General features: G+C 42.4%; 1 protein-coding gene across 3 annotated transcripts in view; it reads left to right on the plus strand.

Annotated features, from left to right (window-relative positions):
* The first annotated feature begins 10,084 nt into the window (after positions 1 to 10,084).
* The window catches only part of CEMIP2 (cell migration inducing hyaluronidase 2), a 71,740-nt gene continuing 60,216 nt past the window's right edge, over positions 10,085 to 21,608 (plus strand). Inside the window, exon 1 of one of the 3 annotated variants that reach the window (XM_005604960.4) lies at positions 10,085 to 10,345. The gene's annotated coding sequence lies outside the window, so the exon portion shown is untranslated. Of the gene's footprint in view, positions 10,346 to 10,985; positions 11,539 to 18,164; positions 18,443 to 21,608 lie in introns of those variants that run through there. The other 2 variants (XM_005604959.4, XM_070248913.1) reach the window with 2 other exon arrangements.

Consider the following 21,608-nt stretch of genomic DNA (forward strand, 5'->3'; position numbering starts at 1 on the left):
TTCCTTCTACTAAGGAGGAACGCCGACCGAAGTGCGCTGCCTTTGCTGTTGTATGCACCCTCGAAGGTCTATCAGTGTTTGTCCCGCAGGCCAACAATAAAGATTTGTTAAATAAATAACTGAGCTCTGAGTTTTCTAAACTGTATTCAGCTCATCTATAAACGGCCCTGTGTTGCTGTGACCATGGAGTGGATGGAAATTCCTCCCTCCGTTTTTAAGCACCCTGCACATTTTAATAGTGGTTTTCTGAAAACAATTCCTCAGTTTAAAGGCAATTTCTTATATCCAGATAGAATATACAATTAGATTTTTCTTTTCTTTGGTAATTTTTTCATTGTACTCTTAGAAACTTGGGATATATTTGATAACTTTTGTTAGTTTGTTTACAATAGTTCAAGGAATCTTGACCATCTTTCAAAATAGTCTCATGTTCATTTCTTTAGAGAAAAATGTAGAAATGTCACAAAAGCGATTTGTAGAATTGAGCTAGACTGATGGTAACTTCTGGCAAGTTGTTACCTGTGGGTTTTCCAATCAATGGACCGAGAGCTTCCTGGAGAGCTCTTTTGTCATCCAGATGGCCCTGAGACTGCAGGTGTTTATTTTTTCTTGTGCTTTATTTAGTTTTTAATAATAACTATAGAAAACGCAGAGAGCTTTTATACAATATACTTTGGGGAATTTCACAGCTATGAATTTATGCAGGTAAGACACCCCTAATCTTGCTTTTCCTTTCTAATTATGCTCCTTTGAAGAGTACGCAGGAGTCTTAATCTCTTGAGATAGAGCGGGTTTATGCTTCTTTGCTGGTTGCCTGGAAGGGAGGAACAGGAAGGAAGGGATAAAACCCAGGAGATAATGCATGATTTCAGGATATTGGTACTATTTCAAATTAAAATCTATATACATAACCAGCTTCCTCAATTGTTATACAAATTTACTATTTAAAATCTGTCAGTCCACATCTCTGAGTATTATGAAAAGGTGCGATATTTCTCATGAGTATTTCTTCAGTTTACATATATCATGCAGTCCTCATACAGCAAACATGAGACAGTGGTGGCAATACTGTGTGTATATTGGGCATTGTATAAGAAAATCTGAATGCAAAATAAGTTACAGTTGCAACTTTTCCTAGCCGAATGGGTTCAGGCTGCTCATTTCCTTTCTCAAGGACAGTGTCCTCAACTGTGAAATGAGATGATTGGGGAAATGTCCCTTCTGGTTCTTGGGTCTGCCTGCCAGCAGCAAAGCAAAACCACTTATATAAAGATGCTTATACAGGCCCTTAAAATAGAAAAATAATAAGGGTATATAACCTAAGAGGATTTCGTGCTAATTTTGAAGATATTGGAAGAGAATCAGGATGGGATGTTGCTTTTTTTCAGAAAAAAAGGTCATGTTTTCCAATGAGAAAAAGAAAAGAGGTTTGATTCCTACTTACCTAAAAGAATTTAGAGGCTTAAAATAAGTAAATTTTTCCTTTCTCTGAAATGACTGCATCAGAATTTTAGTTCTATCAGAATTGCTTACATCATAGTTTAAAACAAGTATCCAGAGAGTTTAACTGGAAATATACAGTCTTCATAACAAGCCGATGAAGTGTGAGAATGAGGTTAGTTGGATGGAAGGACATAAGGAAAGAAAAGATGGTTTTGTAGACAGTCAGCTGCACCACAGCAGAGAAAGGCTACACTAACATTCCGTAATGTTATGGCACCAGGTCAATGGGGGAAAATTCTTCTAAGACTTCTAATTAAGATGAGGATGGCAAACAGCATATCAACACCTTCCTAGTGAGGCATTAGTCACCTGGAGAATCATTTCCACACCCATAAACCAAGTGTAACAGGGAACAAGTATGAACAGAAAAACATGATTGAAAAGCGATCTGTTCAGACCCTCATAGAATGAAACACTGTTTGTAGGAATTAGTTTCTACAGCCTGGGGGAAAACAGAAAGGGAGGACTGAGTGATAGTAGAGCCAGGTTCTGTCTTAAAAGGATTTGGAGCTGGAAAATGCATCGCAAGCAGAGGCACTAAAGTGCCGAATGCAGGCACATACTTTTTCCAAATCTTCGTATTTGTTCCTCTCTCTTCTTCTGAAGAGCTCTGCAAACTCCTTTGTCATCCACTCAGCAAGCAGTGTCATTCTGCAAACACTGTGCGAGGTCCCAAGGATTTATAAATGAATGAGATTCCATCTTGAATCTCTGAATCTTCAGAGGTCCAGTCTACCAGCTGTGAGGGAGTGGGCAGGATGGGAATGGCTGGGGGTAAGACCCATTAATAATCATGGCACATTGTGGTAGGCTTGTAGCAGTTGTGCATACAGAGCCATCAGAGCTGAGGGGAGGCCCTGACGGACCCTGGAATGTTCACAGAGAGGGTGGCATTTGATATAGTTCTTGGGAAATGAAAAGCATAGTGGCAAATGTGGGAAAGTGTTGGGTCAGTCAGGGTACAGAATGGGGGAACTGGTGTAGAGGAGGAAGACTTATTCCTCTATGCTCTAGTTTCTTCTGGCTGGTCTAAGAATTAAATTGACATGAGACAGAATAACAGGAGAAAATCAAACAAAGGTTAGTAACATGTACACATGGGTGAAACCCGGGAAAATTGAATATCTCACCAAAATGGCTGAAGCTACCACCTTAAATACCATCTTTAGTTAAAGACAAAGGAGGATGCTGGGGTAGTGGTTTAGGACTTCAAAGGAGAGGGAGGTAATTTACACGGAGATGGAAAAGCAAATGTTTGGTAAACAAATGTTTGCTGGGCCATCTCTAGACAATGGGACCAAGAGAGAACCTTGACAAAAATGGGCCTTGCTAGGCACCTTCCTGCCTATCACACCTAGAGTTATCTATGGTGACAGCTCCTTCCTGGGACAGGCATTCTATCTTAAATTCTTGTAGGCAGTTAGGGGGAAGGTCAAAGTTTCTTTCAGAGTCTTTTGTTCTTAAAAATAATCAACCCAAAGAGATACACTTTGGGATGAAACTTCTGATGCCCCACTCTGATGTTCCAGAGTGATGGGGAAAGGGAAGCGTACACAGAGCCAGAGAGGTTTGAAAGAAAAAGGCACGTTTGGAATATGGCTGCTATTTCTTACCATTAAAAAGAAAGTTCCAGCTTCCACTAGGTGATGCTCATTATATGTTTCTCATGGCCTTCATCTCCAACCTGGATCCCAAGAGCACTCAGTTTTCTATCCCCACCAAAAAAGTTATTGGGGTGTAACCTGATATAAGATTCCACTTTAGCCAACCATGGAGGACTAAAGAAGAGGTGACCAGAGGCAATTTGCTGAGCACTTGTTAGGTGTGAGCTAAGCCCCTTACATTATTACCATATTTAATTCTCATAGTGACTTCATGGGCTAGGTACTATCACTATTCCCATTTTTAAATGAAGAAACTGAGCACAGAGAGGCTGAGCATCTTGTCCAAAGTTATACAGCTAGTGGGCAATGGACTGTGGTTCTAATTCAGGCAATCTGCCCAAAGGACCTCAACTCCTAGCCAGTGTGCTATCCTGCCTCAAGACTGAGCACTGCCACCACCAGGAAAGATAAAAAACAAAAAAAACCCTACATCAGAAGAGCGTCCCACTCATCTCCTCATCTAGAACAGCATAATGGTGAGGGTGTCACATACCATGTGAGTGGGTGAGATGGAGATGCTCGGACCAGATCTGCCTCCAAGGGAGGACATGTTGCCAGTTCTGAGTGCTGTCAACAGCTGGCCCTTCCGGGGGACTGCCTCAGCTGCTGAGTCACATTCCCCAAGGTCATTCGACTTCCCATTACGGGCAACATCCAGTGCCTGAGTCAGGAAGCTATATAAAGGTCCAGCCATCTAGGCCTAATAATCCTGAAGGGCCATGCCAGCTCCAGGGCCTCCGAGGGGGTGGGAGGGAAGGGATCGGCCGAGCCTGTTGTTGGGTCCACATTGAAGCTCCAATTCTCCCTCTGCCCCATGCTGCTTCCTATCCCTCCCTCCACAGATGTCAATCCCCTGGGCATTCCTTAACGAACATCCTGCCACTCTGTGTCAGAGCCTACTTCCCTGGGAACCCAATTGGTGACAACAGCAATTCCACTAACCAGAGAAGTTTGTGGCATCTCAGTTTGTTCTGTCCCTTTGTAACTTCCTTTCACATTAGTTTCCTTCCGTTTCTCATGTTCCAGATAAATAGATAAGAGTTTATAAAATTCTCAAAGGAGGGCTACACAAAGATTCAATCCTCCCCCCCTTTTTTGTGAATAGGCTTTATTTAGAGCAGTTTTAGTTTCACAGCAAAATGAAACACAAGGTACAGAGAGTTCCCGAAATCCCTTCCCCGACTCACGCACAGCCTCCTCCACTATTAGCATCCATTTCCCCTGGTTTTGGTAAGAGTTATAGGTGACGGAGGCAAGACCTTTTTAAAACCAAAACTTTCATTAAAACAGTTTACAGTCATATGTCACTTAACAATGGGGATATGTTCTGAGAAATGCGTCCTTAGGTGATTTTGTCATTGTGTGAACATCATAGAGTGTACTGAAGGGGAACAAAATTTGCTCCCCCCTCAAACGTGTCTCTTTAACCTGAGAACTGTTTTAGACTGATCATTTTTAAGAAACAAAAGACACAGAAAGTTTTTCTTGTTATCTCCCCCTTAACTGCCTAAAAGAATTCAGATTAAAAAACTGTCTCAGGAAGCAAGCCGTCACCTTAGCATAACATGGACTAGGTGGTAGACAGGGAGGAACCTAGAAAAGCCTGTTCGTTGGGCTCCCCTCTGTCTTCTTCTGTTTCTCTGTGGCCAAACACTTGTTTGCCAAAAGTTTGCTCATTTTCACCTACCTGTGAATTGCCTTCCTCCCCTTTGAAGTCCCTGACTCTCCCCACCCCCAACATCTTCTTTTGTTTTTAGCTGATGATAGTATTTAAGGTGAGGGCTTTGGCCATTTTGGCAAATTACTCAGTTTTCTGGGGTTTCTTCCATGTATACACATTATTAAACTTTGGTTTTGTTTTTCTCCTGTTAATCTGTCTGATGTTGCTTTAATTCTCATATGAGCCAGAAGAAGCTGAAAGGGTAGAGGAAAAGTTCTTCCTCCCCTATAGTACTTACACAATCTTAGATGGTACAGCCTACTACACACTTAAGCTATATAGTACTAACCTTATGCGACCACTGTCATCTACACAGACCATCATTGGCTGAGACATTGTAATGTGGCACATGACTGCATATGAATTTTTAATTGTTATTTTTAATGTTTGAGTGGCTGGCAAACTTTATTCTGGCAGGCTCCTGAAACTTTCTGAGTTGCAGTGTCCTCATCTCTAGAATTAGAATAATAATTATTGAGAGGATTAAATTAGATAATATGTTCCAACTCCAAGCAAATTGTCTGGAACTTAATTAAAACTCAGAAAATGGGCATTTTTGTGTAAAGTGGCATTACACAGGCCACAGGGTATATTTGTTTCCCACGACTGCTGTAACACATTACCACAAACTTGGTGGTTGGAAACAACAGAAATTTATTCTCTCATGCTCCTGGAGGTCAGAAGTCCACAATCAGTTTCAATGAGCTGAAATCAAGGTGGAGGCAGGACTGTTCTCCCTCTGGATGCTCTAGGGGAGCATCCTTCTCTGCCTCTTCCAGCTTCTAGTGGCTGCTGGCATTCCTTGACTTGTGGCTGCATCACTCTAATCTCTGCCTCCATGGTTACATTGCCTTTTCCTCATCTGTGTGTGTCAAATCTCCTCTTTGGCTTCCTTTTAAAAGGATACACATGACTGCAGCTGGGTCTACTCTGATAATCCAGGATAATCTCCCCAATGCAAGATCCTTAATTTAATCTGTAAAGACCTTGTTTCAGTATAAGGGAACATTTCCAGGGTCTACTGATTAGGATCTGATATCTTTGAGGGGCTATTTTTCAGCCTACCACACATGATACAGTTCCTGCTCTGTCTTTATAAGGCATAGTCCTAAATATTTCATCTTTAGACCGCTAAAATAGCCCTTTATCTCTTCAGTTTGTCATTCGAAACCATCTGTCTTACAAAGCAAGCCTCAATAAATTGAAGAAAATTGAAATAATATCAAGCATATTTTCCAATTACAATGGTATGAAAATAGAAATCAACTATAAGAGAAAAGCCAGGAAAGTCACAAATATGTGCAGACTAAACAACATGCTACTAAACAACCAGTGAATCAATCAATCAACCAGTGAAAGGAAAAATCAAAAAATACCTAGAGACAAAGGAAATAAAAACATACCAACTCTTATGGGATGCAGCAAAAGCAGTACTAAGAGGGAAATTATAGCAATACAGCCCCACCTCAACAAACAAGAAAAATCTCAAATAAGCGATCTTACACTATACCTAAAAGAATAAGAAAAAGAAGAACAAACAAAGCCCAAAGTCAGTAGAAGGAAGGAAGTAATAAAAATCAGAGCAGAAATAAATGAAATAGAGACCGAAAAAAAAAATGGAAAGGATCAAGGAAACTAAGAGCTGGTTCTTGGAGAATATAAAGAAAATTGACAAACCTTTAGCCAGATTCACTAAGAAGAAAAGAAGACTCAAATAAATAAAATCAGAAATGAAAGGGGAAATTACAGTTGACACCACAGAAATAAAAAGAATTATAAGAGAATACTGTAAAAAGCTATATGCCAACAAATTGGATAACCTAGAAGAAATGGATAAATTCTTAGATTCATACAACCTCCCAAACTGAATCAATTAGAAATAGAGAATCTGAAATGACCAATCACAACCAAAGAGATTGAAACAGTAACCAAAAGACCTCCCAGAAAACAAAAGTCCAGCACCAGATGGCTTCTCTTGAGAATTCTACCAAGCACTCAAAGAAGATTTAATACCTATCCTTTTCAAACTATTCCAAAATATTGCAGAGGATGAGATGCTTCCTAACTCATTCTATGAGACCAACACTACCCTGATACTAAAGAGAACACAAAAATGGAAAATTACAGGCCAATATCACTGATGAACATAGATGCAAAAATCCTCCACAAAATATTAGCAAATCAAATACAACAATACATTAAAAGGATCATATACCACAGTCAAGTGGGATTTATTCCAGGGATGCAAGGATGGTTCAACATCCACAAATCAATCAATGTGATACATCACATTAACAAAATGAAGAATAAAAATCACATGATCATCTCAGTAGACGCAGAGACAGCATTTGACAAGATTCAACATCCATTTATGACAAAAACTCAATAAAATGGGTATAGAAGGAAAGTACCTCAGCATAATAAAGGCCATATATGACAAACCCACAGCCAACATCATACTCAATGGTGAAAAACTGAAAGCTGTTCCTCTAAGAACAGGAACAAGACAAGGATGCTCACTCTCATCACTCTTATGCAGCATAGTACTGGAGGTTTTGGCCAGGGTAATTAGGAAAGAAAAAGAAATAAAAGGGATATAAACTGGAAAGGAAGAAGTGAAACTCTATTTGCAGATGACTTGATTCTATATAGAGAAAACTCTAAGGAAGCCACCAAAAAACTATTAGAAACAATCAACAACTACAGCAAAGTTTCATGGTACAAAATCAACTTATGAAAATCAGTTGCATTTCTATACACTAGCAATGAACTAGCAGAAAGAGAACTAAAGAATACAATCCTGTTTACAATTGCAACAAAAAGAATAAAATACCTAGGAAGACATTTAACCAAGGAGCTGAAAGACCTATACAATGAAAACTATATGACATCATTGAAAGAAATCGAAGAAGACATAAAGAAATGGAAATATATTCCATGCTCATGGATTGGAAGAATAAATATAGTTAAGATGTCCATATTACCAAAAGCAATCTACAGATTCACTGCAATCCCAGTGACATTCTTCATGGAAATAGAACAAAGAATCCTAAAATTTAAATGGAACAACCAAATAACCAAAGAAATCCTGAGAAAAAAGAACAAAGCTAGAAGTATCACTCCCTCACTTCAAAATATACTACAAAGCTATAGTAATCAAAACATCATGGTACTGGCACAAAAACAGATACACAGATCAATGGAACAGAATTGAAAGCCCAGAACTAAAACCACGCATCTACGGACAGCTAATCTTCAACAAAGGAGTCAAGAATATACAATGGAGAAAAGAAAATCTCTTTTCTTTTGTGGTGCTGGGAAAACTGGACACATATGCAAAAGAATGAAAGTAGAACATTATCTTATCCATGCACAAAAATTAACTCAAAATGGATTAAAGATTTGAATGCAAGACCTGAAACCATAAAACTCCTAGAAGAAAACAGGCTGTACACTCTATGACTTTGGTCTTAGCAGTATCTTTTTAAATACTATCACTACTCAGGCAAGGGAAACAAAAGAAAAAATAATCAAATGGGACTCCGTTAGACTAAAAAGCTTCTGCACAGTAAAGGAAACTATGAACAAAACAAAAATACAACACACCAACTGGGAGAAAATATTTGCAAATCATATATCTGACAAGGGGTTAATTTCCAAAATATATAAAGAAACCATACAACTCAACAACAACAACATGAACAATCCGATCAAAAAATGAGCAGAGAATATGAACAGACATTTTTTCAAAGAAGATATACAGATGGCCAACAGGCACATGAAAAAATGTTCAACATCACTAATTATGAGGGAAATGCAAATGTGGGAAACTGGCCTACAATAAAATATCACCTTGCACCTGTCAGAATGGCTATAATTAACAAGACAAGAAATAACAAGTGTTGGAGAGGTTGTGGAGAAAAGGGAACCCTCATCCACTGGTGGTGGGAAAGCAAACTGGTGAAGCCACTATGGAAAACAGTATGGAGAGTTCTCAAAAAATTAAAAATAGAAATTCCATAAGATCTAGCTATTCCACTACTGGGTATTTATCCAAAGAACATGAAATCAATAATTCAAAAAGATATATGCACCCCTATGTTCACTGCAGCATTATGCACAATAGCCAAGATGTGGAAGCAACCCAAGTGCCTATCAGTGGATGAACTGAAAAAGATGTGGTGCATATATATATACAATGGAATACTACTTAGCCATTAAAAAAAGACAGAATCATCCCATTTGCGACAACATGGATGGACCTTCAGGGTATTATGCTAGGGAAGTCAGTGAGAGAAAGACAAATACCGTATGATTTCACTCATATGTGGAAAATAAACAAACACATAGATAAGGAGAATGGATTAGTGGTTACTAGAGGAGAAAGGGGTAGGGGGAGGGTGAAAGGGATAAAAGGGCACATAAGTATGGTGATAGACAAAAACTGGACTGTTGGTGAACACGATGCAGTCTATACAGAAACTGAACTATCGTGATGTACACCTGAAATTTACACAATGTTGTAAGCTAATATCACCCCAATAAAATAAATAAATAAAAAAAAACTCATTTGCCTTATTTTAAGACCCTTCCTTTCTCTCCCAGAAGGCAATGTGGCTCCCAACGTTGGGTAAGGTTTTTTTAAGGTCGCAGCACCAGACCGTGTTGCTATTTTGGCATCTTTCCAAGGTTTTAATTAATTCAAGGATACATTCTAGCATTTTTTCTCAGACTTATTATTCCAGGCACCTCTAATTCAGTAGGTTGCGGTGGGGTCTGGGAATCCAAATTTTTCAAAGTGCCCCCGGGTAATCTTATCATCACCAAGATTTGGAATCATTAATTTCTACAAAGCCCTTAACCAAAACCCTCGAAGTAGGGAATTCCCCTTCCCGCCTGCCCGGTGTGTCGTGGTTACATGACAGAGTTTTTATTAAAAGGGTGGGGGGAAAAAAACGACAAAAAAGCGCAACCCTGAAAGCTGAACAATCCTATCTGTACAGTATTCACTGAGAGTTCCCTAGCGGGAAAACTTCCAATTCCGAATTAAATAGAGGATGATGACGACCAGGATTTGGCAGTCCTGCTGCTGTCACTAGCTCGGGACCTCGTGGGTCTGACTGATCAAGCCCGGCCGCGCCCTCAGCTGGAGCCAAAGCTTTTCCAGGATGAGAGCGGCTCCAGCAAGGGGCGGGGTGGCGGCCGTCAGGCTACTCCAGCCGGTGGCGGACATCCATAGAGAGGTATTTCCAGAGAAAGCCGAACTTTGCGGTGGGCGGGGGAGTGGCCTGGAGCGCCACTCCTGTAAGCGGCAGCCACTCCAGAGTAGCGCGGGCAGGGGGCGTGGGGAGAGGTAGATATATTTATTCAGCATGACAGGGGCGTGTTAGGTCCGCTCAGAGCTGCCAGAGGAGCTATCCTGAGAAACGGCGAAGAACCCAGCGCCCGTGTTGGCCAGGTGGGGGCGGCCGTGGTGCGTGCGGTGGTGGGAGTTGTGGAAGTCCCTTTGGGGATGATAGGGCGCAGAGTCAGGCTCAGCCGCGAGCGATGAAGGTGCAGTGTCCAGCTCAACTGTGGGGTCATGGGGCACAGTGTTAGGCTAAGCCGGGAGATGACTGGGGCGTAGAATCAGGTTCAGCCACGAGCTCTGAAGGTGCAGTGTCCGGTTCAGCCGTGAGGTGACGGGGGCGCAGTGTCAGGTTCTGCTGGGAGTGACGGTAGGGGCTCAGAGTCAGGCTCAGCCAGGAGGTAATCGAGGCCCAGAGTCAGGCTCAGCTGCGGGCGATGGGGGTGCAGAGTCAGGCTTAGCCAGGGGGCGGTGAGGGGCGAAGGCTCAGGCTCAGCCAGGAGGTGATGGGGGCGCAGGCTCAGGTTCATCCGGGCCGGATGCGCGCGGCGCGGCACAGGTAGGACTTTGCAGCAGCAGCTGGGGACGCTGGGTGGGGGCCCTGCCCCAGCCGCGGGGCGCTCGGGGGCCGGTCCTGTGCTCCGCAGAGAGAGGCGCTGAGCCCCGGCGGCCAGCTCGCGCGGAGCTGGGCGGCGGGAGGAGCCCTGCGCGGCCACCGCCTCCTCCGGCCGCAGGCTCCTCCTCTCCCCCCGCCTCCGTCGGCGCGCCCGCCCGCCCAATCCGCAGCCCTCGGCCCCGCAGAGCCGGGCAGCTTGTCTGGCCGGCGGAGGCTGAGCGCGACCCTAGCGAGCCGCGGCGCCCGCCGACCAGGGACAAGCGCGACTCCAGCGACCCTGCTCCGCCTCCCCATTGTCGCGGGACGCTCCGGCCCGCGCCCTCCTCCTTTTCCTCCTCCTCTTCCTCCTGGAGGGGAAGGAGCGGAGAAAGCCAAGCGGCTGCTCCGGGAAAGAGTGAGCCGAGGCCCCTGTCCCTGAGGCTCGGGGCTGGAGGAGGAGGAGGCGGAGGCGGAGGGAAGTGCGCGTCACTCCCGGGAGGAGAGTGTTTCACCTCCAGGCAGAGGCTGCAGCTGCCAGTTGCGTAAAAGCAGCAGCGGCGGCGGCGGCGGGCGCCGGGCGCCGGGGCTCGAGGGACTCCTTGGCCATGGAGGGAAGATCCGGACCCGGGGACGCCAGGAGCTCGGCTCCGTTTCTCTGGACCGCTGTGTAGGCACCTGAATTAGCCGACGCTAAGCGGGGGCGGGGAAGGTAAGAAACGACGGGGCCACGCGCTTTCCGTCCCGTCTCCCTTGTTGCCTGTTGGGGGCCACTGCGAGGACGCAGGCAGCTGTCCCCCGGCACCTTCCCGGCTCCTGACGGCCTGGCTTTTGGGCATTTCTGCCGAAACGGAAAACATCCTCCCGGCCCCCCGCAGCACCCTCTGCGCTCCCCCCGCGCGTCTCTTTCCCGTCTTTGGATTAGGAGTAACGAGACTCCCCCGGAGTGAGTCCTCTGCGTAAGAAAGGGTCTTTGGGAACCAAGTCTTGATTTCTTTCTCTCCGTCTCTCTTTTCATTACGTTTACGGGAGAGGGAACAATGGACCTTTGAAAGTCGGTGTGAACAGCCTTAAACTTTCTGGAGAGGGCTGCGGTGGGGGAATAAACCCCACAGGAAGCCGTCTACAGTGAAAGGTTGATGGAATGTGCATTGCAGAGTCTGGGCTTCAGTGCGCGCGCGCGTACGCCTTCGGGGTGATCTTTGTCTCTTTACTATTCCCCTGGGTTGGGGGGGCCCTCCGCACCCCACCGCCACGCCGCTTTCTGTTAGTTAAGCTAAGGCGAGGCTTGAACATCGCGTGCAGCCTTGTTTAAAGCTGGGGAAAGCCTTAGCCCTGGACCCCACTCCCAGCTTTCCTCTGCAGAGTTGGGAGGTCTTGGCAGAGGAGGGGCTCCCGCTCTGTGAGGACCCCAAAGTGCAGCAGTTAATGCTAGTTGCTCCACCCCTTGCAATAAAACCAAGGTCTTGACGTCCCTGGATGCTCTCTGCTGAGGGTTGATGAATGTCACCAGACCGCGCAATGGAGCGGAAACTACTCAAATTCTCCGCATAAGGTTAAGAAAACAGACTTTGATATATATCTCCTTTCATCAGGCAGTAGGGGTTAAGGATAGAGTGCTTAATAGTTTTAAGAACTTTCCTTACACGCAAGAGCCACTCACTGGCTGCTGTTGACTCTCCTTGTTTCCGTGTGACAATGTGATGTGATCTTGCATAATTGCACATGTGAAGGGTGTGCAGCTGTTTTCGAGAGAAGAAAGTACGAAGTGAGAGGAATTTAGAGGAAGGGGGATGGAGGGAGGTTTCACCTGAGCGGAGGGAGCCCCCTGTGCCTTTGATGAGCTATGCAAAGGGCTCTTTTGAGTTTGCATTTCTGGGCAAAGCAGAAGAAAGTGCAGCAGGCACTTCCTCTGCTTGGTAAACATTGGGTAGCACCTTACGGCGTTTTATCCTTTACATTGAAATCACTCCCCTCAGCTTTCTGTGTACCTGCCCTGCAGAATCTGTGTGTGGGTGGGTGGGTGGAACTGGAAGTCTGCTAGCTTTCCCTTCAGTCCACCTGATGCTGTTTTAGCTAATGAATGGGTTTACAGGCTCAGAAAATTAAGGTTAGAAGTGAGTTCTGTGTCATCACCTGTTCTGCTTTAACAGTCTGTGTGAATGAGCGAGCAAGCCGGCTGAGGACTGGTCACTGTGTGTGTGAACAGGGAAGTCACGTCGCTAAATTCTTACATGGTGCTTGTTTAGATTTCCTTTGTCATAGCTCATTGTTTGAGTAAAGTCTCCTTTCTTGATCTAACCTGTAACCCACAAATTTTCAGAAGTCTTAGATTTCACAACAGGAAAACAGTTCTAATAGACCAAATCAAACCTGTTCTCAAACAGCGATCTTGGAAAGGAAGAGAAAGACAGTAAGGTAGTCTTGTGGGCCTTGTGGGTAGTCATGTGAAGCTGAAAGGCTACTACTTACTAGCTATGCACCTCTGGGCAATTTCTGAACTTGAGGATGATGAATCACACTTCAGAAAGAAACTTTAAATGATCACTATCAAATTCACAGTTTTAAACTCACATGGGATGCTGTATGTAAATGTGGACCTTGTAAAGTGCTGTAAAATATTTGTGAGTATTGCATCATCCATCCACCCCCTCACTCACCATCCATTCAACTAACAATTCTTAATCACCTGTTGTGTGTCAGGCCCTCTAGAAGCAACCCGAATGTCCACTTTGTGGAGTGTTCTTGCTGGTAGGAAGAAGGAGTTGGCTGGAATGGTTGAAGCTTGGGAGGTCCCAGGGAGTGAAGATAATCTGTGTGGTGGCTTTCATCTATGAAGAAAGATAAGACAACCTCTGCTGTTGAAATGAGTCTAGCCAGGGAGAAAAGGAAATGAACAGTTAGAAGGCCCAGTAAGTATGTAAGTGTTTGGGGAGTTACTCATAGAATGCTTTAAGAACCCAAAGGAGGACCAGATTGGGGATTGTGGGGGAGGCAATTTTATGAAAAATAAAATTTACAATATCAGACAAAGTAGTAGGGACTTCTGAAAACTGGTGTCGGGGTTCCATCTTGACATGTAAAGACTGGAGGACTTGAAGTCAGATTGAGTCTAAAACAAGACTGACAATTGCTAAAAATTTGCTGTTGGTCATATTCCCTAATTCTCCACACATTGTTTCTTCATCTGTAAAATGATTTCAAAAATACTTGATGGAATTCTTTGAGGGCTAACCTTGATTTAACTTGCTATGTCTATGATAAAGTACAATACAAGCTGCCACTGTTTGGTATCAAAAGGTACTTTCAGAATCTGTTCTTTTTAAAGCTGTGAACAGACACAGATCATAATTTTGTGTACCTGGTGTCAGTCACAGATTTTTATTTTTTCGGCCCTTTCCAGAGTGTTCTGAACCTCGCCTTGACTGCAAGTCTGCAGACTTTAGCTTAGCTATTGTCAAATGGCATTCCACACTTGTTCAGACATCTTCCCATCCCAGCCACAGGAAATCTTTTCATGGCGTTGAGCTTGTGAGCACTAATTAGCAGGCTGGCCTGTCTGGTGCAGTACATCAATTGAGAAGGGCTTGTCTGGGTCTGTACTGTAAGTTCCCTACTCTGCTCTCTGCCTCCCAAGTCAGGCTAGCCCTTCTGCTTTCTTCCCTCCTAACAAGATGAATCTAGAAAAGGAAAAAGAAAGGAAGAGAAAAGCCATGCATCTGCGTTTTTGAGACCATGAAAATCACCCTTACTAATTTTCTCCATTTGTAAAGAGGTGTAATTTTCAACTACCCTGTTAAAGAGAGGCTGTTCTCTTAGAAGCAGCTGCTGCTGTCTTGGGGAAACTCGAGTCTGTAGGCAATACTTGCTTTAATATACTTGCCTTAATTCTCCACTAGAAATGGACTTAAGCTCATCTGACATTTTAATAAATTGCCTTTGAAAGAAATCTATACTCAGATATTTAAAGCTGCCGTGTTCAATGTGACTTTGGAGGGGAGGGCGGTGTGAATGTAAATCAGTTTTCAGGACTGTACTACATATGCTGAATCTTAGCATGTAGTTTGAAAGGGCCTTAAAAACAATATTAAAATGAAGTTGAGGCCCAGAGAGGCTAACTAATTAGGTAAGGTCATATAGTAAATTAATGGCTTAGCACGAATAAGAATCTCTTTGTCCCTATTTACACCCAGCCATTTTTTTCCTCCCATATTCTCTAACTTGTTTCTGTTTAGTTTTGTTAGCAGTTTAGTTATTTTAATGTTTTAATGGTGAAATAATTTGCAAATGGGCTTAGAAACCCATTGCACCCAAGTTTAAGGCGACAACATACCTTCTTTTTAGTCTGGGAGAAGTTACGCATGATAGGGTGAACACAGTGGGGTGATGTTACTTGTAATAAATTTCTGTTAAATGAGGAACTAACTGTAAAAAAATAATCTTAGCTTTACTTGCATTTTCTATATAAATAGTACACAAATTTAAAATATTGTAGAAGTGTACATTTTTTAAAAGGTGTAAGTTCCTGGAAATATTATTCAGATTTGGGTTGTGAATTGCATTGGAAATATGTCTGCGGGTTCTTTTGTTTTCCCTGTACTCGCTTTGGGAAGCCTTTAATGTTAGTTGTCAGGAACTGTGTTCAGCAAATATTTTATTGCATTCCTATGATACGCAGGGCATTGTGCTGGTTGCTGTGAGCAATACAAAGATGAGCAAGGCATAGCGTCCTTATTAAAACGACTCCTTAAAAAAAGTGAAACAGACTGGGCAGCTGTGGATAACTTAAAACACAGAATTGGTATCGCCCAACAAATCAGTCCTTTGATCTAGGAGGCAATTCTGCTTTGAAATTGTTATTATTAGACTAACTTTGTAATTATATTCCTGACAAGACATTTCCTTACTTGGTGACAAGTGATAAATCTTTTACATTTATTTTATCAGGGCTCCATCTTAGTTTGGACATTAAGTAGAAATTTGGCAACATTTGATGAGACTTTATAGTATAAAAAGTTTGCCTAGGAGAACTTGTAGCAGTCTTAGCTTTAATATACTTAAAAGGAAAAAAAGTGGCGTAACACTGCATAGATCTGTGTTTGGAACATTGTTGCCTAAAAGGGTTACAATTTAAGACAATCCATATTGAGCCATTGACAAAAGAATTGTCCTAATTGACTCTGAGTTTGATGTATCTTAAAATGTATGACTATCCACTGCAAACTAGATGTCCTGGTCATGTCTGATTACTGAGTCTCTCCTAGAGTGAAATTGTTATTGATTTGGGGGCTCTTGCCCAATTATTGGCTTGTGCTTGCAGACTGCAAGTCTACTGTGGTCACAATGGTGTCCGCTAATGGTGACTCACTTCCCTGAAGGATATTTTTTTTTACATACGATGAGGGCAGAAAGTTAATTATTAACATTTTAGGGGTTGGAAAGATTAAGTTTAATACAAGGACAAGTGCCTAATTACTGTTTCAGAAAGAATGAGAAAGTCATTTAAAAAAACTCTGGTAAAAAAACCCAAAACACAACTGTTTTGGCTTATAATTTTTTGCCTAGTTTTGTTGAGATATAATTGACATATGGCAGCGTTAAAGTGTACAAACATTGTTTTTTTAATACCACCAGTGCCACCAGTATAAAATCAACTTTGTATGAGGATTTCAAAAATATTATACTTCATTATTGAGAAAGATGTGGCTTTAATGGCTCAAGAGGTGCTTGCTGATAGCCATTCTCCAGCCATCCTGTGGTAAACTCAGACAGAAATGAAGTGCTAGTAATGTGGAGGAGCTAGCAGTTTGATGGGAAATGGGCTGTGTATGGTGGGTTAGCTGAATAGGCCAAATGAGAGATGAGCTGTCTTCCAGCATGTCTTTTGATTAACGCGATGATTAACGTTAATGATGTCTTTTGATTAGTGTGAATTGCTGCTTTCCCAAGTGCCCGTGCTGATTTTGACACTGCCTGTCTTTACCATATGGCCACCCTTCATGATGTCTGGTCAGCTCCTGGATAACTTTCCCCGGCTGCCTGGTGACCATGTTGTCTGAGCCTGGCTTTAACCTTAAAGCATGTCGTCTTTCTCCCTGTTTGGGTTTGTGGCACCTGAGCTCATCGTGCAGCCCGTTTGCCTGTCCTGTGGCTGCTGGCTGTATTCTGTCGCTGGCCAGTTATGCAAAGTCCAGCCACAGCTCTGAGTAATTGCTCATTCATTGGGGGTCCTGCCTTTTGACTCTCGGGCACCCCTGAGTTTTGATGAACATCATGGAGACTGTTGAGGAGCTGTAATATGGTCCCTTTGGTAGGAGGGTTTCACATGCCCCAGGAGGACAGGGACTATGACTAATTTGTATTTTGGCCAGGAGCTCATCTCCAGGTGACACTCTGCCTGACAGCCTTCCAGAGAATATGAAGACTGTGTGAGTCTGTTTTCCTCCCATATTGGTCATTGTTGGACAGTGTGTTGTCATTTTAGTGGCAGAGTTTAGTGGCAGATTTTAGTTCACACACACAAAGGGAGCTGTTCGTAGTAGTCTGATGTATACATTTGGGAGAGTAAGTTTGCCAGGGCTCTTGAAAATTTAAACTCTCTTCCATTCGTAGGGATTTAATAAACTCAGGCCATCACTTCCTAAGACCCACCAGCCCAGTGTCCTTGCCCCAACATGCATTGCAATTAGTTGTTTATTTGTGTCGTCTCCTGCCCTCGACACTGGGCTTTGAGCTCCTTGAAGGCAGAGATCATGTATATTTTTTTTGCACCACTAGGTCCCTATCATCTAGCAGAGCTCTTGTCCCATAAGAGATGCTCAAACCTGAACGTACTCCCTGTTTGGCAAGGCTTTTCTCTCAGAGGTTAAAACTGTATAAAAAATAGGCTATGTGTGGTAGGTAAAAGAAATAGTACATTTGGATTCTGGTACTGGCCCTGCTGTGAATAGAAACTTTACTTTGATGCTGGATTGAGTAGCCCTGGATCACTCGACTCTGGGCATCTCATTATTTATCTGGAATATTTCCTAGTTTGAAAGGCATGTCAAAACATACTCATTAGATGTTTCCTACTGTCATTGCATTTTGATTTCTGGATATCACTAGAATCATGAACTTTTGGCATGTCTGTGCTTATTTATCAAACACATCTCTGTTTCGTTTTCTTTTTTCCCACCTTTCAACATTCTCCCAACATAACTTTCTTGGGTCTTTCTTCTTGAGAAGTATTTGAAAGCTTTGTCCCTGGCACTTGGCAGAGAATGCAGCCCACAGGCAGCTCTGCCCTTTGCTGTAACCTTCATTAAATCAGCCTCCCTCAGGTCAGACTTTGGTTTTGGTTCTTTCTTTTGAAGGCCAGCTGCAAGGCTGATGACATGCCTGCGCCTGCCATTGTGTGCCTCTGCACAGCCATCCGTCACTGTCAGCAGCTTGGGAGCCTCTCTGCTGTGTCCTCCCGGCCCTTGGGGAACAAGGGCGAGGGGGGACGGTCTAAGGAGGATTGGGAGGGAGAAGAGAAAAGAGAAGAGCCTTTCAATAGAAAGAATTGAGGATAAAAAAGAATCTGAGGAATAATAATTGGAAAAAAAGAAACAGAAGTGAAGAGCAGAGGACTGGTGGGTAAAACGACCCTCTCCTTCGTTCTCCCATTTTCCAAGTTGAAGAATGATCTGCCTCCAGTTTTGTTTCTCCTTTAGATCTTTGCTTCCATCCAGGGCCCTGTGTACTTTGCTTTTATTTTCCTTTTGATTGGGCAACGAGTGTTCGATATTCTTCATCATCCCTTTCTCCCCGTTGATCTGTAAGTCTGTATTTATCCCCCCTTTGTGTCTCTTTTGTTGCCTGTGATAATGTTCACCAGCCTTTTCGCTGTATCAGCCATCTTGGCTTTAGGGTCACGAACTGCGTTTTGTGGATACGCTTACCAGATTTGAAAAAGACAAGATGAATGAGTATATTTGGTGGCAGAAAAATCAGACGCTGTCTCCTGTACCTTACATAAATGAGAGGAGTATAAGAATGAATGAAAAATATTCCTTAAATGTTACTTATTTAACTTTAAAATGGGAAAGTGTTAACTTGATTTACTTTGGACATTAGATATTATAAATGAAGACTCCTTGTTTTGAGGAATCCATGTTTTAACAGGAGATTCAGTATAATTTGTGGAGGATTTATCCACTTTAGTGAAATTGTAGCTAATGTGTTAATCTGAATTCCTTAAACACGGACTCATAAGCATTTATTCTTTCATTGTTTTTGGCATAAACAAACTCTTAGTATTTTCAGTTAATTTTTCTTTTCCAGGGATGTACTATTTTCTGACTATAGTTTTCTAGCAAAGAGGGTGTAGCTTAACCAAAAAGTGAATTTCTAAGCGTGGGGGGGGGGGGGGGGAGGGAACAAACATCTAACTTTAATACTTACTCCAATTCAAATACATAGTGGCAAAAAAAAAAACCCACTCTTTAGTAAATTTAGTCTTTTTAGGACTACATACTTGAAGTGTTCCTTATAATTTCTCTGTATTATATTTTAATAGAGTTAGCATATATTGAGAGAGTTATTTCCTTTGAGGGAGGAGATGGTGTGAACAATACACGCTACCAAACTAGAAGTCTGGTGTATATTGGTGTTTATGTGTAATAGTAGCTTAACTTGTAGGAATATCATTCCACATGTGTGTCTCAATTGACCAAGTGGAGAAAAAAGGTAGGGGAATAGATTTGAAGTTTCTCAGTCCCTTATCCTTTCACTTCATAGGGAAAGATTTGTAATTAAGTGTTGGTGTGTTCGCTTCTACCTCTCAACTTTGGCCGAGGTATGCTCATCAATGTAAGTAAACTAACTGTGCAAAGGGTCTTATTTCTTGGGAATGTGCCAGACAATTGCAGGTGATGGTGACTCATCTTGATTTTGAGAGTGGAAGGAAAAGGAGAAGTGCAAGATAATAGTGGAGAATGTGTCTTGTGCAACAGTGTGAAGGCTCTGTCCTGGTTAGAGTTCTCGGGGGAGTTGATTCCTGGGGAGTAAGTGTCCACAAAAACAAGCAGATCTCTGAATGAAAGGGAACTTCATTTTTTCCCACCATCTGTCTGTTTTCTCCCAAATAGATATATGTAGAGACCTAGCATTTATGCTGAATTCCTTTCCAGTGGTGGTTGTAGAAAAATGTATTTTATCCTGTATGCTGTAGGAATAGAATATGTAATAAAATATATTCCTCTAAGCTACATAGAAAAGGATTTTCCCCCTTGAAACTAACTTCAACCTTTGTTTTTGAAAATCTTTATAATATGTATTTAAATACACAATCTTCGTGAGAATATCGATCACACTTAAATATTTGACCAATTGCGAAATTAAAGGGACTAAAAGTCAACATTGCTAAATTTATTTGTTACTGAACAATTTTGTGTGATTGAGGTAGTGAGCTCACTGTTTGTCAGCTACAGACATAATCTGAATACACAACAAAACTCAATGAAATACTCTACCCCATCGCGCCCCAAAAAAACCCAAACCTGAAAATCACCTTGATGTTACTCTGTTGTCTTTCTCCTAAAAATAGGAGGTCGGAAGCTGGAACCATTAACTGAAAGTTCAAGGCCATTAGGAGCTGGTTGAGAATTTTATTAGGTCATTATTACTAATAATTGTAAACCTCTATGGTTTGTTTTCATGATAATTCATGAACACTTCTCTTTCCTGGCGTGTCTTACTTTTTGCTGTGACGGAGCATACCAGTCAGTGTGTTATAAAGACCTACCAAGATCTTAATAAAAGGAAAAGTTTCCTCAGCTGGATTTTGGCCGGTTGTACTGAAACTCTTGGAAAGCAAAGACTGTAACTTGTAGAATTGACCTTTAAGTTGGATACTGCTTCAAGAATTTTGTCCTTAATCAAAGAATAAACTTGATGAGATCATGCCAACTTCTTGACTGTTCCTATAAGCCTGAATTTTCCATTCAAAAATAAGTTCTCATAGCAAGTGTAGGGAGAATTAAAAGAGCTTAAATGAGTCAAGAGTATTGCATTTTCATTAGGGTTCAATGTGATGGAGCCAATATGCATGGCCAGCCGTGGGACCCCCTGTGCATTGGGTTGGAGGGGCTGGACAATTTTGAGGACTGAGCATACGGTCTACAGGGCGAATGTCCTCAACCACTGTGTACGTGTGGTAGGCGTTTGTCTTCCATATTAGCATCTGAGCCATAGAAAGAACATGAACACTCAGCCCTTTTGAAGAGCTCTTATTAGTTTTGAATTACTTTCCCTTTGATCCCAGCATTTATTGGCTGTCAGCGTAACAGTATAAAGTGGAGTGGAACATTTTCCTTTTTCCTATGTGCCTGCTGCGTTTCAGAGGTGTGTTGTTAAAACTGTTAGAAAATATTGTGAATGGTTGAGCTTGTCTAGATAGCTTGCTGCTCTTTATCTTTAGAATTCCTATTTGCAGTATTAATAATACCTTTTATTACCCACTAGATTGCATACTAGGATTGTATTTTGTAAAAACTAATGCATTGACTTTTTTGCTTGAAGTAGTAAATGTTCTTGGTTTTTCCCAAGTCAGGACAACTGATACAGAGAGATTAAACAGATTTCCCAGAGCCTCAAGGAGGTTGAAGAAGGATTAATGGGAAATTCCAATGTGTGTGTGTGTGTGCACGATATACAGAGGATTAGTGTGATCTAAATTCATCAAGCACTTATGAGAACCTACCACGCGTCAGGTCCCTTGAGAATACCAAGATGAGTAAGATGTCGTCCCTGCCCTCA

The sequence above is a fragment of the Equus caballus genome, chromosome 23 (genome assembly GCF_041296265.1).
Source record: "Equus caballus isolate H_3958 breed thoroughbred chromosome 23, TB-T2T, whole genome shotgun sequence".
In the NCBI taxonomy this organism is placed as follows: Eukaryota; Metazoa; Chordata; class Mammalia; order Perissodactyla; family Equidae; genus Equus; species Equus caballus.